We start from the raw sequence: 25,173 nt of genomic DNA on the forward strand, positions 1-25,173 counted from the left end.
GTTCGGTGGATTCCAGGATGGGCCCAGTGGATTGGAGAACCACTCATGCAATGCCCCTGTTCAAGAAAGGAGGGAGACAAAAAGCAGGAAACTGTAGGCCAGTCAGCCTGACATCTGTCATTGGGAAAATGCTGGAGTCCATTATTAAGGAAGAAATAGGACATTTAGAAAAGCTTAATGCAATGAAACAGTGTCAGTATGGTTTTGTGAAAGGGAAATCATGTTTGACGAATTTGCTAGAGTTCTTTGAGGATATAACAAGCGGAGTTGATAAAGGGGAACCGATAAATATAGTGTATTTGGATTTCCAGAAGTCATTCAATAAGGTGCCACATAAAAGGGCATTGCACAAGCTAGGAGCTCTCAGTATTGAGGGCAATGTATTAGCATGGATTGAGGATTGGTTAACGCAGAAGACAAAGTCAGGATTACTGGGTCTTTTTCAAGTTGGAAAGATGTAACTATTGGAGCGCCTGAAGGATCAGTCCTAGGGCCTCAATTATTTATATTATTATCTAATATTTATATTATACTATCTATATTAATCACTTGGCAGAGGGGGCAGAGTGTAATGTATCCAAATTTGCTGACGATACAAAAATAGGTGGAAGGGCATGTTATGATGAGGACATAAGGAATCTGCAAGGGGATACAGACAGGTTGAGTGAGTGGGCAAAAACTTGGCAGATGCAGTTTAATGTAGGAAAGTGTGAGGTCATGCACTTTGGTAGGAAAAATCAAAAGGCAGACTATTATTTAAATGGGGAGAGACTCCAGAAAAGTGCAGCACAGACGGATCTGGGTGTTCTTGTGCATGAAACACAAAAAGTTAGCATGCAGGTGCAGCAAGTAATTAAGAAGGCAAATTGAATTTTGGCCTGTATTGCTAGGGAATTTGAGTTTAAAAATAGGGAAGTCTTTTTACAACTGTATAGGGTGGTGGTGAGGTCACACCTGGAGTACTGTGTATAGTTTTGGTCTCCGTACTTAAGAAAGGATATACTGGCATTGGAGGTGGTTGAAAAGAGGTTGAAAACTAGGCTGATTCCTGGGATGAAAGTGTTGACTTATCAAGAACGGCTAAACAGGTTAGGCCTTTATTCATTAGATTTTAGAAGAATGCGGGATAATCTTATTGAAACGTACAAGACTCTGAGGGGACTTGACAGGGTAGATGTTGAGAAGATGTTTCCACTATTGGGGTAATCTCGAACTAGGAGACATAGTTACAGAATAAGGGGACACTCATTTAAAACTGAGATGTGAAGGAATTTCTTCTCTGAGGGTGTAGTGAGTATCTGGAATTCTCTACTCCAGAGAGTTGTGGAGGCTAGATCACTGAAAGTATTTAAAGACGAAGTAGATGGATTTTTGAACTATCGGGGATTTGAGGGTTGTGAGGAGCTGGCAGGAAAGAGGAGTTGAGGCCTGGGGCAGATTAGCCATGACCTTATTGAATGGCAGGGCAGGCTTGAAGGGTCGAATGGCCTACTCCTGCTCCTATTTCTTGTGTTCTTATGTCCTAGAAACAATGGCTTGATATTAGGTGGTGGGGTAATGGTCCAGGGGGATCTGGAATTGTCTGACAGTTGGCACCCAGTCTCTGCAAGGTAAAGGCCAGTATGCCTGACAACAGCAGCACCACCATTGTCAGCAGCAAGTTCAGAGGGAGACAGGTTGATGTGAGTGACGGAAGCAGAGAAATTAAGATGGCTATTTAAATCCTAACAACTCTGCATGAAAAAGTCCTTCTGAATATCAGCCGCGTTCATATCTGGGATATCTGAATGTAAGAAGTCTTGCTTGCCGAGATCTGCATTTTTTTTCCACTATGACTAAAATGTATAATCTTGAAATGCTGCAGAGCTCAATGTTGATGACTACAGTAGGATTAATTTCTGCACAGCTGTTTCTCTCACTATCATTCCTTACTTCTGGGATTTATGACTTCGATGAGGTTAATGACCTAAGGAATTAATTTTGAGGAACTACTGTGCTCAATGATATAAGGGAGCTGTGAAATATAAACATTGATTCAGTGGCGTTTCAGTAATTGTGTCATTTTGACAATGCATTAATTCAGTTTACTCGGTCACTAAATTCCTAACACCAGTTAAGTTCACTGTTTAAACACTTATTCTACCAATAAGCCAAAATAGGTAGAAAAGCAAAAGGGCACTTATTTTTGTTTGCCAGTTTTCATCCCTCTTTCTTGAGAGTTACTAAGTCCTTTGGAAAAATGGGTATTGTATTCAGACAACCAGTGCTCCATTGCCCAAGTGTCCATTCTTCATGTAAAAGTCTGGACACGCAATATCTTCAAGCTGTTTGAGTGAACTTTCAGAGTCAAGCATCTGACATCTACATTTGTATTTGGAAGCAGCAGATGTCACAGAATCAAGGTAATTCAAGCAAATGTCAGTCGCAGTGCCTGTACTGTTGAGCAGCATGCGCAAGATCCTCTTAACTCAGTTCACATCAAAAATTGAACCTGGGACTTTCCAGTCTGTAAAGATGTTAAAATGAAGCAGAGTCTTGGTAATTGTTTTTAAAAAGGAACACTGATGGTGAAATCTTTTAAAATAAATGCAGCTTTATGAAGCAACCATTTTTTTCAAATATTGTAAATTGTTTTATGTAACAGACTGAAGAAATTGCTTAAAGGATAAATGTTTAAACAGTCATTTGGATGCAGGCAGTACCTATAAAGTGGGTGTCCATTATTTCTGCACTTACCATGGCTCTAATCATTTCTCGATTCCTTGTTTTTCTTGACTTGTACTTAATTTCTAATTCTACCTATTTATTGTGTATTCTCTTACTATATTGTACACTGTCCAGGAAATGTTTGGTGGATGGTTTTCCATCCACCGCCTTAAAGATTCACTCCCTCTGCCACTGACAAACAGTGGCAGCAGTGTACCTTATACAAGATGCATTGCAGCAAGTGGCCAAACTCTCATCCAGAGCACCCTCCAAAGCCATGGACTCTACCACCTTGAAGGTCAAGGGAAGCAGACCCATAAGAACACCACTACCTGCAAGATCTCTCTCTCTCTCTCTCTCTCTCTCTCTCTCTCTCTCTCTCCGCCTCTCCACCCCCCCCCCCCCCCCCAAACACCCTGCCCCCCAAGCCACGTGCCATTCTCACTTGGAACTATATTGCAGCTCCTTCACTATTACTGGGTCAAAATCTTGGAGCTCCGTAACAGCACTATGGGTGTCCCTATACCAGATACGCTGCAGTGGTTCAAGAAGGAATCACCATCCCAAGGGCAATTAGGGATGAGTAACAAATGCTGACCTTGTCACTGATGCTGACATCCCATGAAAGAATGAAAATAAACATGCAGCTGCAGTTAATCCAGTATTCTTGCAAATTGGCAACCCCGTTGGGTATCTGGAGCACTAATGCAAAAGCAATATACTACTTCACTGCCTAAAAGGGTGGTAGAAGCAGAAACCCTCATAGCATTTAAGAAGTATTTGGATATGCACTTGGCCAAAAACATGGGCAATACAGTAGGTTTTGAGGAGTTTTATAACTGATGAAAGAGAGGTAAAGAGGCAGAGAGGTTTAAGGAGGAAATTCCAAAACTAAGTGCTACACAGTTGAAAGCACTCAGCATTTGTGGAGGAAATGAAATTCAGATTCTGAAGGTTTAAATGAATGCGTATCTCAGAGAGCTGTGGGGCTGGAAGAGATTAGAGAGATAGGTGTGAGGCCATGGGAAACGAGGATGAGAATTTTTAAATCTCAATGTTGCTTAACTGGGTATTATTGTAGCTCAGGAAACACAGGGATGATGGATGGACAGACCTGGAATGCATTGGAATAGTTAAGTATCAAGATAAGAAAGGCATGGATGAGGGTTTCAGCAGTATTGATTGAGGCTCAGATGGATGAGACAGGATCTAGGTGATGTTAGGGAGTTGGTGGTCTGTGATAGCATGGATATTTGGCCATTAGCTCACCTTGGAGTTAAGTATGAGATCGAGCTTGTGGAAGGTCTGGTTTAGCATCATACCGTTGTCAGGGAGTGAGATGGTGATGGCAAATAGAGTTTGTTATAGGGACCAAAGACCAAAGACAGTGGCTTCAGCCTTCCCAATAATTGCAGGAAATTTCTGTTCATCCAGTCTGCATGTTGGACAAGCAGCCTGATAATTTAGAGACAGTGGAGGAGTCAAGAGAGGCAGCTGTCAGGCAGAGCTGGGTATCATAAGTGTATATGTGGAAGTTAAATGGCAACAGGAATGATGGTGGAAGACAACGATAATAGGACAATGATTGAATCAAAGGATGGGTCTGGGGAAGCTAAACGTGACAATGCAGAATCATTACTAGCAAATGCTGTCTGGAAAAAATGGGAAAAATGGTTATGATCTGAAATTGTAGAATTAAATGTTGAGTCTGGAAGGCTGTAAAGTGCTTAATTGAAAGTTGAGGTGCTGTTTCTTGAGCTTCTGTTGAGCTTAATTAGAATAATGTGAGGAATGGAAGACAGAGATCAAAGTGGTGGTGGGATGGAAAATTAAAATGGCAAGCAACAGGAAGATCAGGGTTGCAGTATAAACAGAAGTGTTACACAAAGCGATCACCACTCTGTTTGATCTCCCCAAATCATGAGCAGCGAATATAGTATACTTCATGAAAGAAGTGCAAACAAATCGCTGTTTCACCTGGAAGGAGTCTTTGGGGCCTTGGATGATGTGAAGGGAGGAGGTAAAAGGACAATGTTACATCTCCTACACTTCCATAGTAAGTGCTTTGGAAAGGGGATGGACTGTCTGGGGTGAATGAAAGGTGGTCATGGAGGGAACTGTTCCTTTGGAGTGCTGGGAGGGGAACATCTTTTACAGCGTCATGCTGGAAGTGGTGGAATTGATGGACGGCAATCTGTTGATTACGGAGGTTGGTGGGGTGAAAGATGAGAACGAGGGAAATGTTTGTAGAACTGGAACAAAGAATGTTCCACATACTCCACGAAAAAACTAGGCATAGCTAGGACGCATACAAGTTCTCATAGCAACACCTTTTATTTGGAAGAAGTGAGAGGAGTCAAAGAGGAAGCTGTTTGTCTGGCAGAACTTGTTTTTACAGTAGAGAAGTGTGGCATTGGATGGGCATTGGTTGGAAGTCCATTCAAAGATGAAATGGAGAGCCTTTAGGTCGTTCTGATTGAGGGACAGGGGTGTAGAGAGAATGGACATCTATGGTGCTAAGAAGTCAGTTTTGACCTGGAAACTGTTAAAGTAGACGAGGGCATTGGAAAATTTGAGAATGTAGGTGGGAAGAGTCAGGGCAAGTGGGCAAGAAATAGTCAAGCTAAGAGGAAATCAGTTCCATGGGGCAAGAACAGGCTGAAACGATAGGTCTACTAGGGCAGTCCTAGTTTGTCAATCTTGGGTAGAAGTGGCCTATGTTGGTTTGGGGCACTGAGGTTGGAGGCTGGATAGGGAATGTCTCCAGAGGAGATGAAGTCAGAGACAGTCTAGGAAACGGAGTCTTGATGTTGGTGGTGAGTCATGGGCCAGGGGCAGGTAGGAAGAAATGTTAGTGTTGATGTTCAGCTTCTTCAATGCAGAGAGGTTGGTTCACCAAACAACAATAGTGCTGATCCTATCCCACTTTTAATGACAATGTTGGGGTTGGATATGAGAGAATGGAGTGTTGCAAGGTCAAAGTTAGTGAGTGGAGAAGAAACATTGAGGTGGCCAATGTCATGCTGGCAATTTCCAAAGAATAGATCTTATGAGGGTGGGAGGCCAGGTGGAAGGACAATTCTGAGGATGAAAGATTCATTCGAGGTTAAGGGGGTGAGTCTTAAGGGGATGAAGCTGAGGCCTTTCACCTCCATGAGCCCAACTTGTTTTGAGCCCAGCCTGATGCCAAGCTCTTCAGTTGCCTTCACCTCTTTTACTAGCAGTATGTGCACTGTTACTCTATTTGAATTTTTTTTCTAAATTAACTTTTCATGTTATCTGATTATATACTTTTATTTGGTAGATTAATAAAATTGCAATATTGCTGATTCCCAGCAGTGTTCCAGTTGGCTCTGGACCTTTGAGCTATACCTAAAGAAAAAAAAATCAGCAGGATTTTTGCTCTTTCCATCAGGCCATCCCTGTTGGAAATTGCCCCTGGTTGGTGTACACTAGGATAAGTTCTGATGTGATTTTTGCACCCCTGTCCCCACCCTTGCCACCCTGCTTTCAGTTATTGCAGGATAGACAGTTGGGCAAGGATATTTTAGCACTCTGGTACTCCATGAAATGTATTGCAGCATTGCCTTCAAGATAAGAGGATTTAAAGAGTAGAAAATTGGGAGTTGGAAAATTGCAACAATAGCAATCTTACCATGTTCAGGCATATAGCTCCAAGTGCTGGGCTTGTAAATTGATTATTAACATTTGATGGGCCTATGCTTGTTGGCTAAACATGATGATTCTAACCTGCAAACAAATGGCAGATGCAGTACCTTGGATTTGCAGTGTTGTTTAATAACAGTGGCACTTTTAAGGAAACTTGGTGTACTTGGTTCATAGGAGAAAATTAATTGATAAATATGTAATATATATTTTTGACTTGCACTTAGATTTTACAATTGTGATAAAAATATTAGAATCAAAACTGCCGTTACTTGACTTAGCAAGTATATTTCAGGAAATGGGGCTGTTGTCAGATGCCGTTCTGATAATCCCTGGGTTTATGTTATTCTAGAAGAACCCAGTACTTTGAGGAATTGTTAATAACCATTTGTAGTTTTTAATATAGATTTGTCTATTTTTGGTAGCAGTGAATCTCCAGTAGCAAGTAAAACCTGCTGTCATTAACTCACAAGTTGAACCTTAGTGTTATAGTGGATTAAATGCAACCATCGGCAATACTTTTCAGTGGCATATTTGGCTGAACAAATAGTTGGCAAGCTACTAATTTGGTGGAATGGTGTGGAAAAACTATGCAGAATCATCCTGGGATACTTTGAATGTGTGAAGCAGGAATTAAAAGGCTGCATATTTGTCGTAATTTTGTAACTTTTTGTATCCTGTTTAGACTCTGGGCCATTCTTGAATTTACTGCAAACATTTCACATTGGTTCTGGACCAAAAGCAAGCCCTTGTTTCTGTGACTTCTGTAGACCTTTTTTTTTACAAGAATGCATATTTTCTTTTGTTTGACATTATATATAAATGTTCTCAATCACTCCGCCATTATTCATTCTGGAAAAACAGTGAGGCCATCTCCACTTTTTTGTCCCATTACCATCTCCTTTTGCCTAGCACTGTCATCCCATTTTGCTATCAAGGTCTCCTGCCTTCCACCCTATTGTAGGTCTTCTCTTTTGTCCTGTCCCTGTACCTGTTTAAAACCTGTTGCGTCTCTAACTTTTTCCAGCTCTGATTAAAGATCATATACCTGAAACATAACTCTATTTCTATCTCCACAGAGGCTGCTTAATCTGTTGAATATCTCCAGCATTTTCTCTTTCTATTTATGGGAATGAGTTATGTTGGCAGTGATGCAAGTGGTTTATTTTTCAGAAACCACTCATACCTCATGTGATCTGTTTGTACAATACAAATGTCACATTTTTTATTGTTACTTGCTCAAATAGTTTAAAATGCTATTCTTGCTGTTTAGTGACCTATTTGCGAGGTCACAGTCTGGACGTGGAATTCGGAGATTGGATGGGGGAGAAATTGGCTCTCAATTAGTTTTAATATTGCTATTAAGATGCTATTAAAATGAATATTAATTAAGTCACAAAGTTGATGTGTCATCGAGTTTGTGACAACTAATGTTCACCTGAATGTTTCTAATGATTGTGCATCTTTGAGTTGCTATTGTGTCACAAAATTAACAGCTCTTGGTTTGGAAGACACTCCTGTAAATTTATTTTAATATTACCAATAGTGATTTGACCGTTGTCCAGCATGAGAATGTTATATTAAAACTTATCTGAATATGTTTAGTCATGTATTTGTGAGGTCACAATTTGAACATGGAATTTGGAGATTGAATGGAGAAGAAATTAGCTTTTAATTGACATTAATGTTGCTATTAAAATGAATATTAATTAAGGTAACATGTCTCTCTTTCCAGCAATATTCAAGTTCTGTACTACCAAGTGATTGTTTATTTACAGATATACAGTGCCAGGAAGCTGTGGACATGTATCCTTGTTGGTTGCTTTTCTACAGCACACCAATAGCTCAAGTAATTTTCTCTTTGTTGAACTACTGCTGATAAAACTACTTAAACGTTTTAAAAGGTGTTTCTTGATTAAAAATATTTAAAAGGGATTAAAATTATTTAAAAGTATTAAAAACTTCCAAACTACTTAATCATTACGAAGCACCAAGCTGAACACTGGCTTGATATCAAGGAGTATGACAACTTCTGGTGATATGCCTCACTGCTCGGCTTCGGGCATGAGTTCACCACTGGAACTATGTTGCAGGAAGGAGAGAGCAAGTTCCTGCTGCAGCCTATGTACAAGGTAATTTTGGTTTCTCCCGGGCAGTCAGTGGCAAAAGCTGCAGCTTCACTGTTCAGAGGAAAATCTGGGCTGCAATTTTAACTATAGCCTACTGATACTTTGAGTGAATTAAGATTAACCTATGTAAGTAAGCAAAATAAAAGATTGTGATCAAACTTTGTTAAACAACTTTAAATTCAGAGGTTGAAAAAAATTGCCAGTGCATAGATTCCAACCAGCAGCCTGATGAAGGCGGATAGTGTAAGAAATGCTGTTTTCAGTTTCTCCTAATGGCTTAGTGAACTTAGCTAGTGAGTAACTGAACCATACAAATCAGAGGTTCCAGTTCAGTACCCAGTCTGAGTCAGCTGACTGCAGCCAGGACAGGAGAAGCAGCAGTGCACTGTTTTAGTGAAGGGAGAATTGCCCAGGATTATTGTTCCTGAACAATATTCAGAAACCCTTGCTGGAATTGTGAATGTATCAGGTGAGCATATCTTCAAGCTTCAAATGATGCCTATCATGGTATATTGCCCACCAATAATTGCTATTTCGGCTCATATCTGATTAGTTGCTACTTGGGCATTGCGTGGCGGATAACTGCTGCCAGTGGAACCCTATCCTAGGAAGGTTAGATGATATTTGCATCTTGGTTCTGGGAAGGGAAATTGTTCTGACCCCTTATTAGTATCCAATAGCCCCTTCAGGAAAGCTGGAAAAAATTACAGAAGAAAAAATGTAAACAAAATGATGTGACAAGGAAAACATCCATAATGCTGAACTTATTCTACTGCAGTTACACTGTAGTGCTGACACTAGTGGCAGTCCTGCAAGGCAAATAGTGGAGCGCGACTGTCTTTAGGGAGGTACAGACCCTTCTTTAGGGGAATTTTTCACTATGCTATCATAGGAAGCAGAGTATAACCAGCAAGCTACCAGTGACACCACCTCCCATTTTTTTTTCTGTTTCAGGATGGTTGAAGATTATCCCACCCATGCAGACTAGCAGTATATAATTTTTTTTTGTATTTCTACTAGTACTATGGAGCATGCCCAGCAACATAAGTGGGCTGAATTCCAAGCATTGAGAGCCTTGGTATATTATAAAACAATTAAAATTAGAAACAGTTTTGTAATATAAAATCAGCATTAACGGTTTAAAACACATCATGTTGGTTTGTTCAGCTGCACTGGCAGACTGAAAGCCATGTTGCATTCTGATGACAGAATACAATTAGCAGTGGCAGCATTTCCCTTTTTCAGGCTGGATTAGGCATTGCGAGTTGCAGCTGTGACCAAAGCCTGACTGAGATAAACAGCATGAATGATTGCTGTGCTTATGGCAGAGTTATTGGATAATATTCAGAATCTCTGGTTCCCAGAGGATGGTGAGTAGAGATGATGATATCATCTGCTCGGCTCCACATCCTATTGATCATGTGATTAGATATATTGTAATTGGCAGCTACACCGATGGTTAGTGGTACCAGGCATCATCATCTTGAGAGCTGTGTAAAGCAGCAGCATTTGGAATTCAGTAATATTCAGTAGTGGGTCTCAGAAATTTGTTTTCTCTGAACATAAACATTTTTTTTTCTGTTCATCATTGATGAACCGTTATGTTTGGGATGCAGTCAATTCCATTATGTGCCACTCTACATATAGTACTTTAGAACACACTGCCTGTAATCCTTGACAGTGTTGCTTCCAGCAAGCACCTGCCAATTTATCTTCTCTAAAACATGGTTCAGTGGGTTTCCAGTCAGTGCCTTTTTATAAATTTTATAGCTCACAAAGAATTGTAAAACAATGTTGTTATGAATAAAATGTGTATTTTCAGTTGTTCTCAAGTTAGTGAAAAGCCCAGAATTGTTGAGTGACTGAGATATTTTATTGTACAGAAATGATCGACTTTTTCCCTCTTTAATGTCTTTTTGTACTTGATAGCTGATAATTTCCATTGTGAAATATTCTGAGAGATTTTTAAATTCCTCTAGAGGAGAGTGCATGAGGAGGACCCTGAGCAGGCAGTCAGCAGCAGCTAGAGGAGAGTGCAAGAGGAGGACGAGCCAGGTAGCTAGCAGCACCTTGCACCTAACATCACAGGAGAAACATAAATTCATTGGTTGGTGAGAAACTGCTCTGAGAGAGTGTCATCAAGTAGCTCAGAATTAGAAAAACACATTATTTTTAAAAGAAGGGGCTACTGACATTTAAGTAAGAAACACAAGAAATAGGGAAATAAAGTTGTCGAGGCCAGGTAAAATAAAGTTGCATAACGAAATCAAAGTAAAATAAAGTTAACGCAAGGGAAGTAAATTGAAGCCATGGCAGGACAGCTGGATCATGTGGAATGCGTGTCTTGTAATATGTGGGAAGGCATGAATGCAACTGGTGTCCTAGATGACCATATGTGCAAGAAGTGCCACCAGCTGCACAACCTTGAGCTCTGGGTTTTGGAGCTCAAGCGGCGGCTAGAGTTACTGTGGTACATCTGCGAGGCTGAGAGCTACGTGAATAGCACACTTCAGAGAGATGGTCACACCACAGCTTAGGAGCCTGGAGATCGAAAGGGAATGGGTGATGGCAAGGCAGTTCAAGAAAAGTACGCAGGTAGCGCAGGAGTCCCCTGGGGTCCCGCTCACCAATTGGCTTTACATTTTGGATACCGGTGGGGGTGTTGGTTCCTCAGAGCAGTGCAGTCAGAGCCAAGTTTGTGGCACCAGGCAGCACTGTTGTGCAGGAGGGGAGAAAGAAGAGGGGATTCGTTGGTTAGGAGAACAGACAACCATTTCTGTGGCCATAGATATGACTGTAGGATGGTTGCCTCCCTGGTGCCAGGGTGAAGGATGTCACGTCTGCAGGACATCCTTCTGGGAGTGGGTGATCAGCCAGAGCTCGTGGTCCGTGTTGGTACCAATTACATAGGTAGGAAAGAGGATGAAGTCCAGAAAGCAGACTTTAGGGAGCTAGGGAGGAGATTCAAAAGCAGGACCTCTAAAGCAGTAATGTCAGGATTACTCCCGGTCCCACGTGCAAGTGAGCATAGAATTTGGAGAATTAAGCGATTAAACATGTGACTGTAAAGGTGGTGTAGGAGGGAAGGCATCAGTTTTCTGAGGCATTGGGACTGATTCTGGGGAAGGTGGGACCTGTACAAGCCGGACGGCCTACACCTGAACAAGTGTGGGATGAATATCCTTGCAGGGAGATTTGCTAGTGTTGGTTGGGAGGTGTGAGGGATGGGGTTTAAACTAGATTGGTAGGGAGTGGGAACCTGAGGGCAAATTCAGAGCAGGGAACGGGAGATGGAGAATTAGTGAATGACTCTGAAAGACAGAAGCAACACAGACTAAAAAGTGTACAGCACAGAAATTTGGCAGCGATAAGTGCAATATGTAAATGCAAGGAGCATAGTAAATAAAGCCAGTGAGCTGAGGGCACAAATAGACACATGGTTGCATGATATCATCGCTATAACGGAAACTTGGCTTAAGGAGGGACAAAAAAATTGGCAGCTCAACATCCCTGGATGTAGAGTTTTCAGGCAGGATAGGAAGGGGGATTAAAAAAGGTAGGGGTGTAGCATTATTGGTTAAAGAGGAGGAATGATATGCTAAACGAAACATCAAATGAGGCCATATGGGTGGAGCTCAGAAATAAAAAAGGGGCAGCCACACTGCTAGGAGTGTACTATAGATCCCTAAATAGTGGAAGGGAGCTGGAAGAACAAATGTGCAGTCAGATTTCTGAGTGCAAGATCAATAGGTGGTAATCGTTGGGGACTTCAACTACCTTAATATCAATTGGGATGTGAACAGTGTGAATGGCACAGAAGGCACAATATTCTTAAATTGCTTTCAAGAGAACTTTTTTAGCCAGTATGTAACAAGCCTAACACAAGGGGGTGCAATTCTAGATTTAGGTGTAGGAACTGAAGCTAGGCAAGTGGATGAAGTAGCAGTGGGGGACCATTTTGAAGATAGTAACCATAATATAGTCAGATTTAGCAGATTTATGAAAAAGGACAAAGATAGAACAGGAATAGAAATTCTAAACTAGGGAAAGGCAAAATTTACAAATCTGAGAGGTGAGCTGGCGAGAATGGACTGGATACAGCTTTTAGAAGGAAAAGCTGTGTGAAATCAGTGAGAGGTATTCAAAGGTGAGATTCTACAGGCACAGTGTAGACACATCCCCACAAAGGAAAAAGGTGGTACTGCCAAACCTAGAGCCCCCTGGTTATGCAGAAGCACACAGGCTAAGATAAAGCAGAAAAAGAAAGCTTATGACAGTCACAAAAGACTTAATACTGTAGAAAGCCTAAAGGAGTATAGAAAGTACAGAGGTGAAGTAAAAATGGAAATTAGGAAAGCAAAGAGAGGATACGAAAAAATATCGGCAGGTAAAATCAAAGAAAATCCTAAGATGTTTTACCAGTATATTAAGAGCAAGAGAATAACTAAGGAAAAGGTGAGGACTACCAGAGATGCACACTTGTGGGTTGATGCAGAAAATATGGGCGGGGTTTTCAGTGAGTACTTCACTAAGGAGCAGGATGATGCAGTCTTTCTAGTTAAAGAGGAGGAGTGTGAAATATTAGATTCAATAGGCATAGTGAGAGAGGATGTACTGGAGGGTCTGGCATCCTTGAAGGTGGATAAATAACCAGGGCTAGATGGATTGTATCCCATGCTGCTGAAAGAAGCCAGAGAGGAAATAGCAGATGCCCTGAGGAACATTTTCCAATCCTCACTAGATACAGACGAGGTCCCAGAGGATTGGAAGCCTGTGAACGTTGTACCATTATTTAAAAAGGGAGCAAGGGGTAGGCCAGAAAATTATAGGCCGGTCAGTCCGACGTCGGTGTTGGGAAAATTATTGAAAACAATTCTGACAGACAGGATAAACTGTCACTTAGAAAGGCACAGATTGGTCAGGGATAGTCAGCATGGTTTTTGTTAGGGGAAGATCATGTCTTACTAACATAACAGAATTTTTTGAGGAAGTAATAAGGAAGATTGATGAAGGTAGTGGTAGTGCAATGGATATTGCATAGTGAGAGAGGAAGTACTGGAGGGACTGGCATCCTTGAAGGTGGCATGGATTTCAGTAAGGCATTAGACAAGGTCCCTCATAGCAGACTTGTTAGGAAAGTGAGATTACATCGACTGAATGGCCTCTTTCTGTAACTTTTCTGTGGCGCTCTGGTATTGGTGGTAACTTTCTAGTACTTTTTGATAATATTTTTCTGAAGTATTAACAGCTTCTAACTGTGGTGTTAAGTGAAAACAAATTGAAATGATGACCTTTTTGGGCGAACAAATCCAAATCATGTTGTTACAAATAGGATTTTGTGGTTCAAGTTTCCAGCACCCAAGAAGTAAATCATAATTAATCTTAGGACTCCAAACCTTCAGGCCAATTTACCATAAATTCCAAGTTCTTCCAGAGGAAGGTGGCAGGTTGGATCCATAATTGGCTCAGTGACAGGAAATAAAGGATAATGGTTGATGGATGTTTTTGCGAATGGAAAACAGTTTCCAGTGGTGTTCCACAGGGCTCAATGTTGAGTCTCTTGCTGTTTATTGTATATATTAATGATTTAGACATAAATGTGGGAGGCTTGATGGGAAAATTTGCAGATGACACAAAAATTGGTCGTATAGTTGATAGTGAAGAGGATAGCGTTAACTCCAGAATGATATCAATGGTTTGGTTGAGTGGACGGAGAAATGGCAAATGGAATTCAATCTGGAAAAGTGTGGGGTAATTTGGGGAGGGCAAACAAAGTGAGGGAATAGTCAATAAGCGGCAAGGTAGTGAGAGGGGTTGAGGAAGTGGGACACCTTGGAGTGCATGTCCACCGGCCCTTAAAGGTGGCGGGACAGGTGGACAAGGTGGCCAAGAAAACATATGGAAAGCTTTCCTTTATTGGGCAAGGTATTGAATACAAAAGCAGGGATGTAATAATGAAACTGTATAAAATGTTAGTTAGGCCACAGCTAGAATTTTGTGTACAGCTCTGGTCACCACATTACAGGAAGGACATAATTGCTCTGGAGAGAGTGCAGAGGAGATTTACAAGAATGTCACTAGGGCTTGAAAATTGCAGCTATGAGGAGAGTTTGGATAAGCTAAAGTTGTTTTCTTTAGAACAGAGGAGGCTAAGTGGTGACCTTATTGATATGTACAAAATTATGAGGGATGTGGCTAGGATAGACAGGAATAACTTGTTTCCCCTAGCTGAGGGGCCAATTACCAGGGGGCTTCGATTTAAGGTGTTTGACAAAAAGCTTAGAGGGGACATGAGGAAAAACTTTTTCACCCAGAGAGTGGTGGGCATCTGGAATTCACTGCCTAAGTTGGTGGTTGAGGCTGAAATGCTCAATTCATTTAAATCATCTGATGCGCAGGAACCTGCAAAGCTACGGACTAGGTGCTGGAAAGTGGGATTAAAATGAGAGGTTAGTTTTATTTTCCCTTTTTGACCGGTGCAGTCACAATCGACTGAATGGCCTCTTTCTGTAACTTTTCTGTGGCTCTCTGGTATTGGTGATAACTTTCTAGTACTTATTGGTAAAATTTTTCTGAAGTATTAACAGCTTCTAACTGTGGTGTTAAGTGAAAACAAATTGAAATGATGACCTTTTTGGGCAAACAAATCCAAATCATGTTGTTACAAATAGGATTTTGTGGTTCAAGTTACCAGCACCCAAGAAGTAAATCATAATTAATCTTAGGACTCCAAACCTTCAGGCCAATTTACCATAAATTCCAAGTTCTTGAAACCATTAAAAAAATACTGTAGTTATTGCAACTTTCAGGTACTCTTGCATCAAATGATTGTAAAGGAAGTACAAATGCAATGAAATCTGTCCCTCCTGGATCTGCAGTGCAGTAATCTATTCAGACAGCAGCATCTTTCAATTTGTATTGTAAGATGTTTATGTTCCCAGGTACTTTAGTCCAGATTAATATTGGAATAGGTTGGAACTTGTTGCACACTTGAAATATTAACCTTGATGGCATTGCCCCTGCTTGGAACATCTTTCTGTTTTTTAAATGTAAAATATTCTAAAATAATACTCTTGCTCTAGTGTTCTTAAGATAAAATGGCTTGGTCAAATGTTCAAAGTTATTTTTTTATCTTTTACCCACTGAGATCTCTGACCATTTTATTCCACACTAAGTAACTGTTGATTGTGCAGAACTTTACAAATGGCATGTCACTACTAGGTGAATTAGTCTCATGACTAACGTCCTCTCCTCCTTGTATTTCTCCTCCTTGGCAGCTTGTGTGGTACCTTTAAGTATTTTTGCTTTGCTGCTTATGTGTGCTATCTTAAAGTTTGTGAGTGGCCTGTATAGTACACACACAGCTTATGGTGAACATAGCTCATGGCTCTCATTTCTTCAATCCCCATCCAAGAATTAGGGTTATTTGAATCATGCTGACAACACTAGTGTACCATTTGTAAAGGAAAGTACTTATGAAATTTATTGATCCCTGCTCGAAAAATCAATGCTTTTATTTAAAAAAAGGCTGACAGTTACTGTGTGGGGTTAGGAGATTGTTTTAACAGAATATTATTATTTGTGATGAAACCAATTTCTCTAGTTTTACCATTTGATAAAATGATGGCAGCGGCGTATGGGCTACAATTTTGGAGTATCTGGTTCATCAAAAAATTGTTTTGCAAAATCATGGCTTAATAATGGTGTTTGACTGTCTCATTGCTGCTTTGGGTCATTCCTGTTTACAAATTGGCTACTTTGTTCATTTATATCACAAAAGAAACTGCATACTAAGCGTTATTCATTCTTCATGAAGTGCATTGGGATGTTTATATTTTTGAGACCATTGAATTGGCTAGTGGCATTTTGCAGCCTGTTTCCGTTGCTCAGTTGGGTTTTGTACTGACAGTGGGAGGTGGAATTTTCAAATACACTTGCCCCCTCTATTAGTTGCTGGGGTTAGAAAGTAAAATACATATGAGGTAAAGTGATGTGAAAGACCACCTGGTCCATCAGTCTACTGTATCAGATGTGGTGCAACCTCATGCTCTTGAGAGAGAAATGAACCCTGTTTGTAAATTTCCTAACTCTCTGCCTGAAGAATTTCAAGCAATCCATGTGCCACATACTTCAGTTTTACATTGCAGATGTCGATGACTCTCTTGTGAAAAGGAATGTTTACACACCTAACCTACCTTTTTATTTCTCTTATATTACAATGCCTTCTAGTTCACTTATCTCAACGACAGCGATTTGTATTTATATGGCGCCCTTGAAGTAGTAAAATGTTCCTAGCTATTTCACAGGAACGTAATCATACAAAAATTGACACAAGCGAAGAAGCCATTTTGATAGATGGCCCAAAGCTTGGTCTAAGAGGTAGGTTTTAAGGAGTCTCTTCAAGGAGGCAGAGAGCGAGAGGTGGAGAGACGGAGAAGTTTTTAGGGAGGGAATTCCAGATGGCTGTTTCCTATCCAGCTGGTCAGAATCTATTCTCTTTGTTATTTTAATCATAATCTATTCTAAGCCTCCATTTCTCTAGTGAACAAAGGAAGCACGAGCAATGCAAATCTGAAACCTTATTTGCGTTCCCAATAGCTTTGTTATACTGCTTGCACACCTTCAGAAATTATAAGTTTTTAGCATTGTTGCAGCTGCATTCAAAAGGGAATTAGATGGTTATCTGAAAAGGAAGAATGTGCAGGGTTACGGGGAGAAGGCGGGAGAATGCCATTAAGTGAATGCTCATCTGAAGAGCTGGTGCAGTCTTGATGGACTGAATGACCTCCTGCTGTGCTGTAACAATTCTGTGACATTGCAATGCCTGGAGTTTATCAGCTTGAAATACATCAAATACATCTCATTTGTATCTATTCACATTGAAGGATGTCTGGCACACTCAATGCCCATTCTTTAAGTTACCTAAATCGTTCGGTTACTGACTTATTTGATTGTAATTCCACCACCTTGCATGCTGTGCTATTTGCATATTTGTGAAGGTTCTATTAATGCCCTCATCTAAATCAATAATGAGGATATCTGAGGAGCTTTCAAGTCTTTTTCAGGAGTGCATTGTAAGCTACATGATTTAAGATTCCAACTAGTTTAGATAGCAAGTTTAATGTCAATAAAAGGTTATTTTGTATAAAAGATAACTTCCTTTTAAAAATTATTTTTTTTTAAGGAAAATCAATGTTAGGGGTGGGGCAAGAGTTTGTATTAAATTTAATGCTCTCTGGAAAAGTGCAAATTGTTAAGAATATCTCCTCATGATTTCTGTTTCATTGGTCAAAAGACAGTTAAAGTGGGGATCTATCATTTGTCTGTCAGCAGGAAGATCTGTTTTGTTGATGGGTCTGCCAATTCTCTTGCCAGCTGACTAACATTGACTTGAGTGCAAATCAAATGTTCATGTTTCATGGGGGAAGCACAGTTCCGCTTAAAAGTACTGCATTCGCTCACTAGAAATTAGGGGGATGGCAACATAGTAGTAATGTTACTGGACTAGTAATTCGAAGGCTCAGACTAATACTGTGGAGACATAACTTCAAACTCCACCATGACAACAACTGGAGGGTTTAAATTCAATTAATTAATGAATCTGGAGTAAAATGCTAATCTCATGAATAATAATCATGAAAATACCAGATTGCCATAAAAACCCAGCTGGTTCACTAAGGTCCTTGAAAGAAGGAAATTTGCTGTCCTTCTCCAGTTTGGCCTATAGTTGACTACAGACCCACAGCAATGTGGTTGACTCTTAACTACCCCTGAACTGGCCTATGGGCCATGGGTTCATGGGCAATTAGGAAGGGACAATAAATGCTGACGTAGCCAGCAATGCCTGCACCCCAAGAACGAATATTTTTAAAAATGTTTAAAACAGAGCATTTGACAAATTCTAGACAATAGTCGAACATTGTGGTGCAGACTTCAAGTTGAAGTATGAACTTTTCTTTGAATCGAGATAAAGAAGTATTCATTTATTATGCATTTTTTGAGTTCAGTATGAGGGATATGAGTTCTGATGAATAGAATACTTTAAGTTTTAGACGCCAGGCATTACACCAAGTATTTCCAGGTTAAGCATGTTGCGAAGATGTCTTTTTTTTAATGATGCAATTTGTAACTTCCTTTTCCTAGTTGGGTTTAAAAAAAAGGTTGAAACCCTGTAAAAGACAATGGAGACTGTCAGGCAGCTACAATATACACAAAGATAAAAGCAAAGTACTGCAGATCCTGGAAATCTAGAACAAAAATAAAAATACCTAGGGTCATACGGACTCAAGAAATGTCAATTGCATCCCTCTCCGCAGATGCTGTCAGACATGCTGTGTTTTTCCAGGTATTTTATTTTAGCTACAATATACAGCTTGTGTTCCACCAAGTGGGATGGAGAAAAGGACACTCAACCCACTGGGGAGCGTGAAAGACCCCATCTCCTGTTGGCTTTACGCTATTCTGAAACTTTGCACATACATCTGAGATAAGATATCAAAGTGTTCTAAAAATGCAGCAGTTGTGGATTAATAGAATTTCTGTAAAATACACACTCAGCAGAGTACTTTGAGTCTGCTTGCAAGCAGGAGACAGAGATCAGAAAGCTGCTTTTTCTCTCTCTCTCTCCACCTCCGTCTTGCTCCCCTCTTTCTCTCTCCTTCCCTCTCCCTCCCTCTCCTGCTCTCCCTGTCGCGCTCTCTCTCCCTTCCACTCACTCGCGCTCTGCCTCACTCCCTCCCCCAGTCTCTCTGTCTTTCTCTCTCTCTCTGTCTCTCTCCCCCCCTCTCTCCCTGTCTCCCTCTCTACTCCTCACTCTCTCCCTCTGTCCCTTCCTCTCTCCCTCCCTCCTGCTCTCTCCGTCCCTCCGGCTCTCTCCCTCCCTCCGGCTCTCTCTCTCTCTCCCCCCCCTCTCCTCGTCTCTCTCTCCCTCCCTGTCTCTCTCTCTCTCCCTCCCCCTCCCCTTCTCTCTCTCGCTCTCCCTCCCGCACTCGCTCTCTCCCTCCCGCACTCTCTCTCCCCCTCCCGTGCTCGCTCTCTCCCTCCCGCGCCCGCTCTCTCTCCCTCCCGTGCCCGTTCACTCTCTCCCTCCCGTGCCCGTTCCCATTCTCCCACCCGCGCGCTCCCGCCCCTCCCGCGCACGTGCTCTCCCCCTCCCGTGCGTGCTCTCTCTCCCCCTACCGCGTGGGCTCTCTCTCCCCCTCCCGCGTGGGCTCTCTCTCCCCCTCCCGCGTGGGCTCTCTCTCCCCCTCCCGCGTGCGCTCTCTCCCCCCTCCCGCGTGCGCACTCTCTCCCCCTTCCCACGCGCGCACTCTCTCCCCCTTCCCGCGCGCTGTCTCCCCCTCCTGCGCGCTCTCTCTCCCCCTCCCGCGCGCGCTCTCTCTCCCCCTCCCGCGCGCGCTCTCTCTCCCCCTCCCGCGCGCGCTCTCTCTCCCCCCCGCGCGCGCTCTCTCTCCCCCTCCCGCGCGCGCTCTCTCTCCCCCTCCCGCGCGCTCTCTCTCCCCCCTCCTGCCGCTCCCTCTCCCCCTCCCCGCCTCGTTCTTTCCTCCTCTGCCTGTCTCTCTCTCTCCCCTCTGCCTGTCTCTCTCTCTCTCCCTCTGCCTGCCTCTCTCCCCCTCTCCCCCTCTGCCTGTCCTTCCCCCATCCCCTTACTACTATGCCTGTCTCTCCTTTTTTTCCCTCCCCTCTCCCTGTCTCTCTCTCTCCCCCCCACCTGCCTCTCGTTCTCTTTTTCTCTCCATCTGCCTGTCTGTCTGTGTCTGTATCTGTCTCTTCTCTCTCTCTCTCTCCATTGTCTGTCTTTCTCTCCACCTCTGCCTGTCTATCTCTCCGCCCTGTCTGTCTCTCTCTCCCTTCCCCCCGCCTCGCTCTCTCTCTCTCTCTCTCTCCCTCCCTTCCCCGTCTGTCTCTGTCTCTCTCTCTCCTCTGCCTTTCCGTCTCTCTCTCCCCACCGCCTGTCCTCCCCCGCCACCCCCACCACTCTGCCTGTCTCTGTCTCTTTTTCCGTCCCCTCTGCCTGTCTCTCTCTCTCAAGTATTGTGCCAAGATCTTTTGAGAATAAAACATGGCAAACTGCTCGATACAACTACACCCAGGAACACAATTGAACAACACAACTGCAATGTTGAATCACTGCATCGAGACCCACCAGTAATCAGCTAACCATATACTCCTTGGTTTTATCTTTTTTACGAACTGTAAAGAATCCTTAAGCTATCTCCTTAATCTGCTATCTGTACTGGTGTGTGTGTGTGCGTCTATGTGTGTGTCTGTGTGTGGGCTGAGACGAATGTGTGTGACCTATGAATGCTGGTTGTGATTTACCCAGTTTTTTCAAATGTGTGAAATTGTTTCAAAAAACTTATCTTGTTCTTTGTTTAACCTAAGAAAACCTGGCTGAATATGCTTTCAGATAGTAAAGAATTAAATAGTGGGACCCCTGCAGTATTGGCAAAGCGCATCCTCTCTAAATTCACAAAAAAGCCTGTTATGGTAGTACCTGGAGTGTTAGAAAAAGGGAGACAATTTACCCCTCCTCAGGTGGTGGTAACAAGCAGGATAAAGCTCCCTCAATTCTGTTACAGCAATCTGCTTTAACTGCAATCTCAGAAGAATCTCTACTGAAACATTGCAACATTTTTGCGTCTCATGGTAGCAACCTGAGAATGAGGTTTGTTAACTTAGTGCCACTTCGCACTGTTATAAGAGTGGGCTTATGCTGAGAGCTCATGAAAATGTCCAAATTTATTTCACATTGGACCCATATGCATGAGGAAAATTTGATTTCATTATTTGGAGCTAGATGTGGAACCAGAGGTAAAAACTACAGTTTGTTCTGTCTCCCACATCACCGGCATCACTGATAAGCTTGCTTCTATTTTTTCAATTGGTTTTGCAGAATTTTCATCAGTATTTTGGTGATTATATTCTATGACGCTATATATTTATAGTTAGGGCAGTGGTTTATGTGAAAACTCTGAAATACAAGCAAAATACTGCGGATGATAGAAATCTGAAGTAAAAACGGAAAATGTTGAAAATATTCAGCAAGGTCTGGCAGCATCTGTGGGGAGAAAAACAAGAGTTAACGCTTCTGGTCCAACATGACTTCTTCGGAACACGAGGTATTTTGTGATCCAGTCTTTAGTGCAAACCATGAATTGGTGGCCTTGGCTGTGATACACTATTTCTACAACTTTGTCAGTTGTACTGTTTTTGGCATTGGTTCTTTAATTACTCATATGTGTATCACACTGAGATTAATGAGATTTTGTTCTATGTGATGGCAAGTGTTTCAAAGAAATAGCTGGTGGTGACTGTTGTTTTGGTTGGGTCTAGTATTGTGTTGATGCTGCAGATTCTGTTAGGAGTGTAACTTTGTGGTAACTTTTAGGTGTTAAGCGTTCTGATGGTAGTGATTTCTGGTGTGTTGCTTTTAAGGACTCACATTGTGTGGTGATACAAATTATGGAGGTTGGCCTGTGAATGATGTGGAAAGGAATTTTACATTTTTTTTTATTGTGAAACCCCTCAGCATTTTTTCTTGCATGTAACTAGTGGGTTGCTTACTGTTAGATAGTTCAACTGGAACTTTTTTCTTTTTGGAAACCTAAATTTGACTAAGAATGACATCATCAGACTGCTCTAATGCTTTTGCATAAGTTCGGGATAGCATGCAAGGCCTGCTCATGAGTACTAGAGGCAAGGGTGCAGAATATGTCTTTAACGTGAGTGAAATAATGTGATGATGAAGCCATAAGAATGGACCAAAGTGAGTGTAGTCCCACCCCATGGGACAATGGTGGAGAGGCATTGGAGGATTATGATACAGTCAACTATGTCAAAAGCTGCAGACAGGTTGAGAATGATGGGTGGGGGAGGGGTGGGAGCAGTTTACCTTTGTCACAGACACAGAGTGTTATGAGTGACTTTGGTAAGAGCCATTTCAGTACTGTGACAGGAATTCAGTGATGAGTCTGCTACCATTGAGTCAAACTGATACCCCTAGAGACAATGGCCTCAAATTGCTACACCTATGTTAGCAGATGAGATTGCTAAGAAGGGAATATCCATGAAATCAGTTTTACTAAAATGTTGACATATGTTAATATTGTGTTAATGCATTGTTTAGTACACAAATGTTAAGTAATAGCTGTATTAATAATGACTAAAAGCGCAGATCGATCTTAGTCATTTACTGTAGGCAGCTGAGTTTTGTAGGAAGAGGAAAGGTGATTCTTATAACTATCTGCTTTTCCTCCTACTATGAGGAGAGGAGTTGAGGGTGGGCTCGCTCACTTGGCTAGATGGCTAGTGTGTGGTGCAAAATGACACCAACAGTACGGGTTCAATCCCTGTACAGGCTGTGGTAGTTCATGGAGGTCTGTTTCCTCGTGTTGCCCATGCTTGCGGAGTGGTGACCCTCGAGCTATATATGTCTGTCTCGCTCATGGAGAGAAATGCCTATGACCCTGGTCATTACTTGTAAAACAAATGAGCCTATTTTGATTCATTGTAAAGATTTAAAGGTATTAAGATTGTCATAGATGGTTACAAAAAAGGCCATTCAGCCCATTGTGTCTGTGCTGTCTCTCTACAGGAGCAAACCACCTCGTACCATTCCCCTGCCTTTTCCCTGTAGCCCTACACATTTTCCTCTTCAGGTAATGATTCAGGTCTCTTTTTGAAAGCCACAATTGAATCTGCATCCACCACACAATCAGGCATTATTTATTACCACATTTGTGAATCCCACTTTTGTTGCACAAATCAAAATTGTAGTTTAAACATCCTTTTAAAAATTAACTTAGTTCAAACTTTTTATTGCCCTTATTCAAAACATCATGTTCCTCCATATTAAGTTTTTTTCAAGGCACAATACATGTGACTTCTGTCTATAATTTAGACTTTATATTTCTGTCTAAACTAGTCTGAACTCAGCTTGAATAAGTCCTAGTAGTGATTTTAAAAAAAAATTTCTCCAGTAAAATCCTGAATTTCCATGAGAATTGGCCGGATCTCCCGTCGTACCTTTGGTGAAAGGTAGTAGAACACAAAGTTCTATAGTGCAAATCACCATTCTTCACCTGTCTCTGCTGTTTCTGAGGTTCCTAATGCCAAAGTCATGCAGAAACTTCTTAGCAATTTGAGGCCATTGTCTCTAGGGGTATCAGTTTGACTCAATGGTAGCAGTCTCATCACTGAATTCCTGTCACAGTACTGAAATGGCTCTTACCAAAGTCACTCATAACACTCTGTGTCTGTGACAAAGGTAAACTCCTCCCACCCCTCCCCCACCCATCATTCTCAACCTGTCTGCAGCTTTTGACATAGTTGACTGTATCATAATCCTCCAATGCCTCTCCACCATTGTCCCATGGGGTGGGACTACACTCACTTTGGTCCATTCTTATCTATCTAATTGTATCTAGAGTATCATCTGAAATGGCTTCTGTTTGCATTCTAGCACAATTACTTCTGCTGTCCCTAAGATCTTATCCTTGACCCCCCTCCTATTTCTCATCTGCATGCTTCCCATTGATGACATCATCTGAAAATACAGCATTAGTTTCACATACACTAAGAACACTCCCTCACTAGCACTTCTCTTGATGACTCCACGGCCATTCAGTTGTCAGACTGCTTGCCTGACGTTCGATGCTGGTCGAGCTGAAATTCCCATGAATTAAATATTAGATCCTGAAGCCATTGGTTTTGGTTTCCCACAACACATTTGTTCCCTAACTACCAACTCCATCCCCCTCCCTAGCAATTATCTGACGATGGCCCATACTCCTTGCATTAAAACTGCTTATTTCACCTCTTTAATGTCACCTGACTCCGCCCTGCATCAGCCCATCTGCTGAAACCCTTAAACGTACCTTTGTTACCTCTAGCCCAGTGTTGACCAATAGGTTGCCAAACTTTTGGTGATCAGTTCACCATACTTGCCACATGGTACAAAATATGTGCAACATTAATAAAACAAATGTTCAGCCTTTTGAAAAGAGAATTGAAGTTTTAAACAGTCAGGGATCAAGACCAATACGCATGGTGCCAGAGCTGGGAGAACAGTTTAAAAAGGATTTTGCAATCTAACTGTTCCGTATTGCAAGCTTGTTTTCTGCGCTCTCAAAGGGTGCTTGGCAATCTGTTAACTGAAGTGTTCTGTTTCTGACACTGTGCTTCAGTTTTTTTCAAGAAGACAAATTTCAAGAGTAATCTGTCTTCATTTCATCAGAATTGAAATATTCGAAGCCTTGGAAGGGGCAAAGAATTAACTGAGCCCTGCGTATTGACTTTTGCACTGTGACTGTTGCCTTGCTTCCACTCTGTACCTGCCACTTCTGTAAACAGCGTCCGGACATATAATAGACCTTTTGGCTTACGGCCAACCTCCTGTAATCTCACCTAGCTCCAGTAGTACCCTATTCATTTTAATCATTCATTTCAACAGATCTATTAAGATGAAGGCTGAACACATTTGGATGTTGCTGCTTGCCAAATTGAACATTTCAACCCCATTGACATCCATTCAGTACTGTCCGCCCCTCACGTACCTCAACCGTTGTGCAAAAACTGCCAACTCTCTCTAAAACCAAGTTCTTCAGCTCGCATCCCTGTGTCACTAGATCCCTCAAGAAAATTTTGAAACCAGTTGGACCACTGTCCTTCT

General features: G+C 41.8%; 1 protein-coding gene across 9 annotated transcripts in view; it reads left to right on the top strand.

Moving 5' to 3' along the window:
• LOC121275778 (triple functional domain protein-like) overlaps positions 1–25,173 on the top strand; it is a 650,960-nt gene that overhangs the window by 147,688 nt on the left and 478,099 nt on the right. The window contains exon 1 of one of the 9 annotated variants that reach the window (XM_041183388.1): positions 8,482–8,504. The exons of the other annotated variants lie outside the window; for them this stretch is intronic. The gene's annotated coding sequence lies outside the window, so the exon portion shown is untranslated. Of the gene's footprint in view, positions 1–8,481; positions 8,505–25,173 lie in introns of those variants that run through there. 9 annotated transcript variants of the gene reach the window in all.

This window comes from Carcharodon carcharias, chromosome 3, assembly GCF_017639515.1.
Source record: "Carcharodon carcharias isolate sCarCar2 chromosome 3, sCarCar2.pri, whole genome shotgun sequence".
Taxonomy (NCBI): Eukaryota; Metazoa; Chordata; class Chondrichthyes; order Lamniformes; family Lamnidae; genus Carcharodon; species Carcharodon carcharias.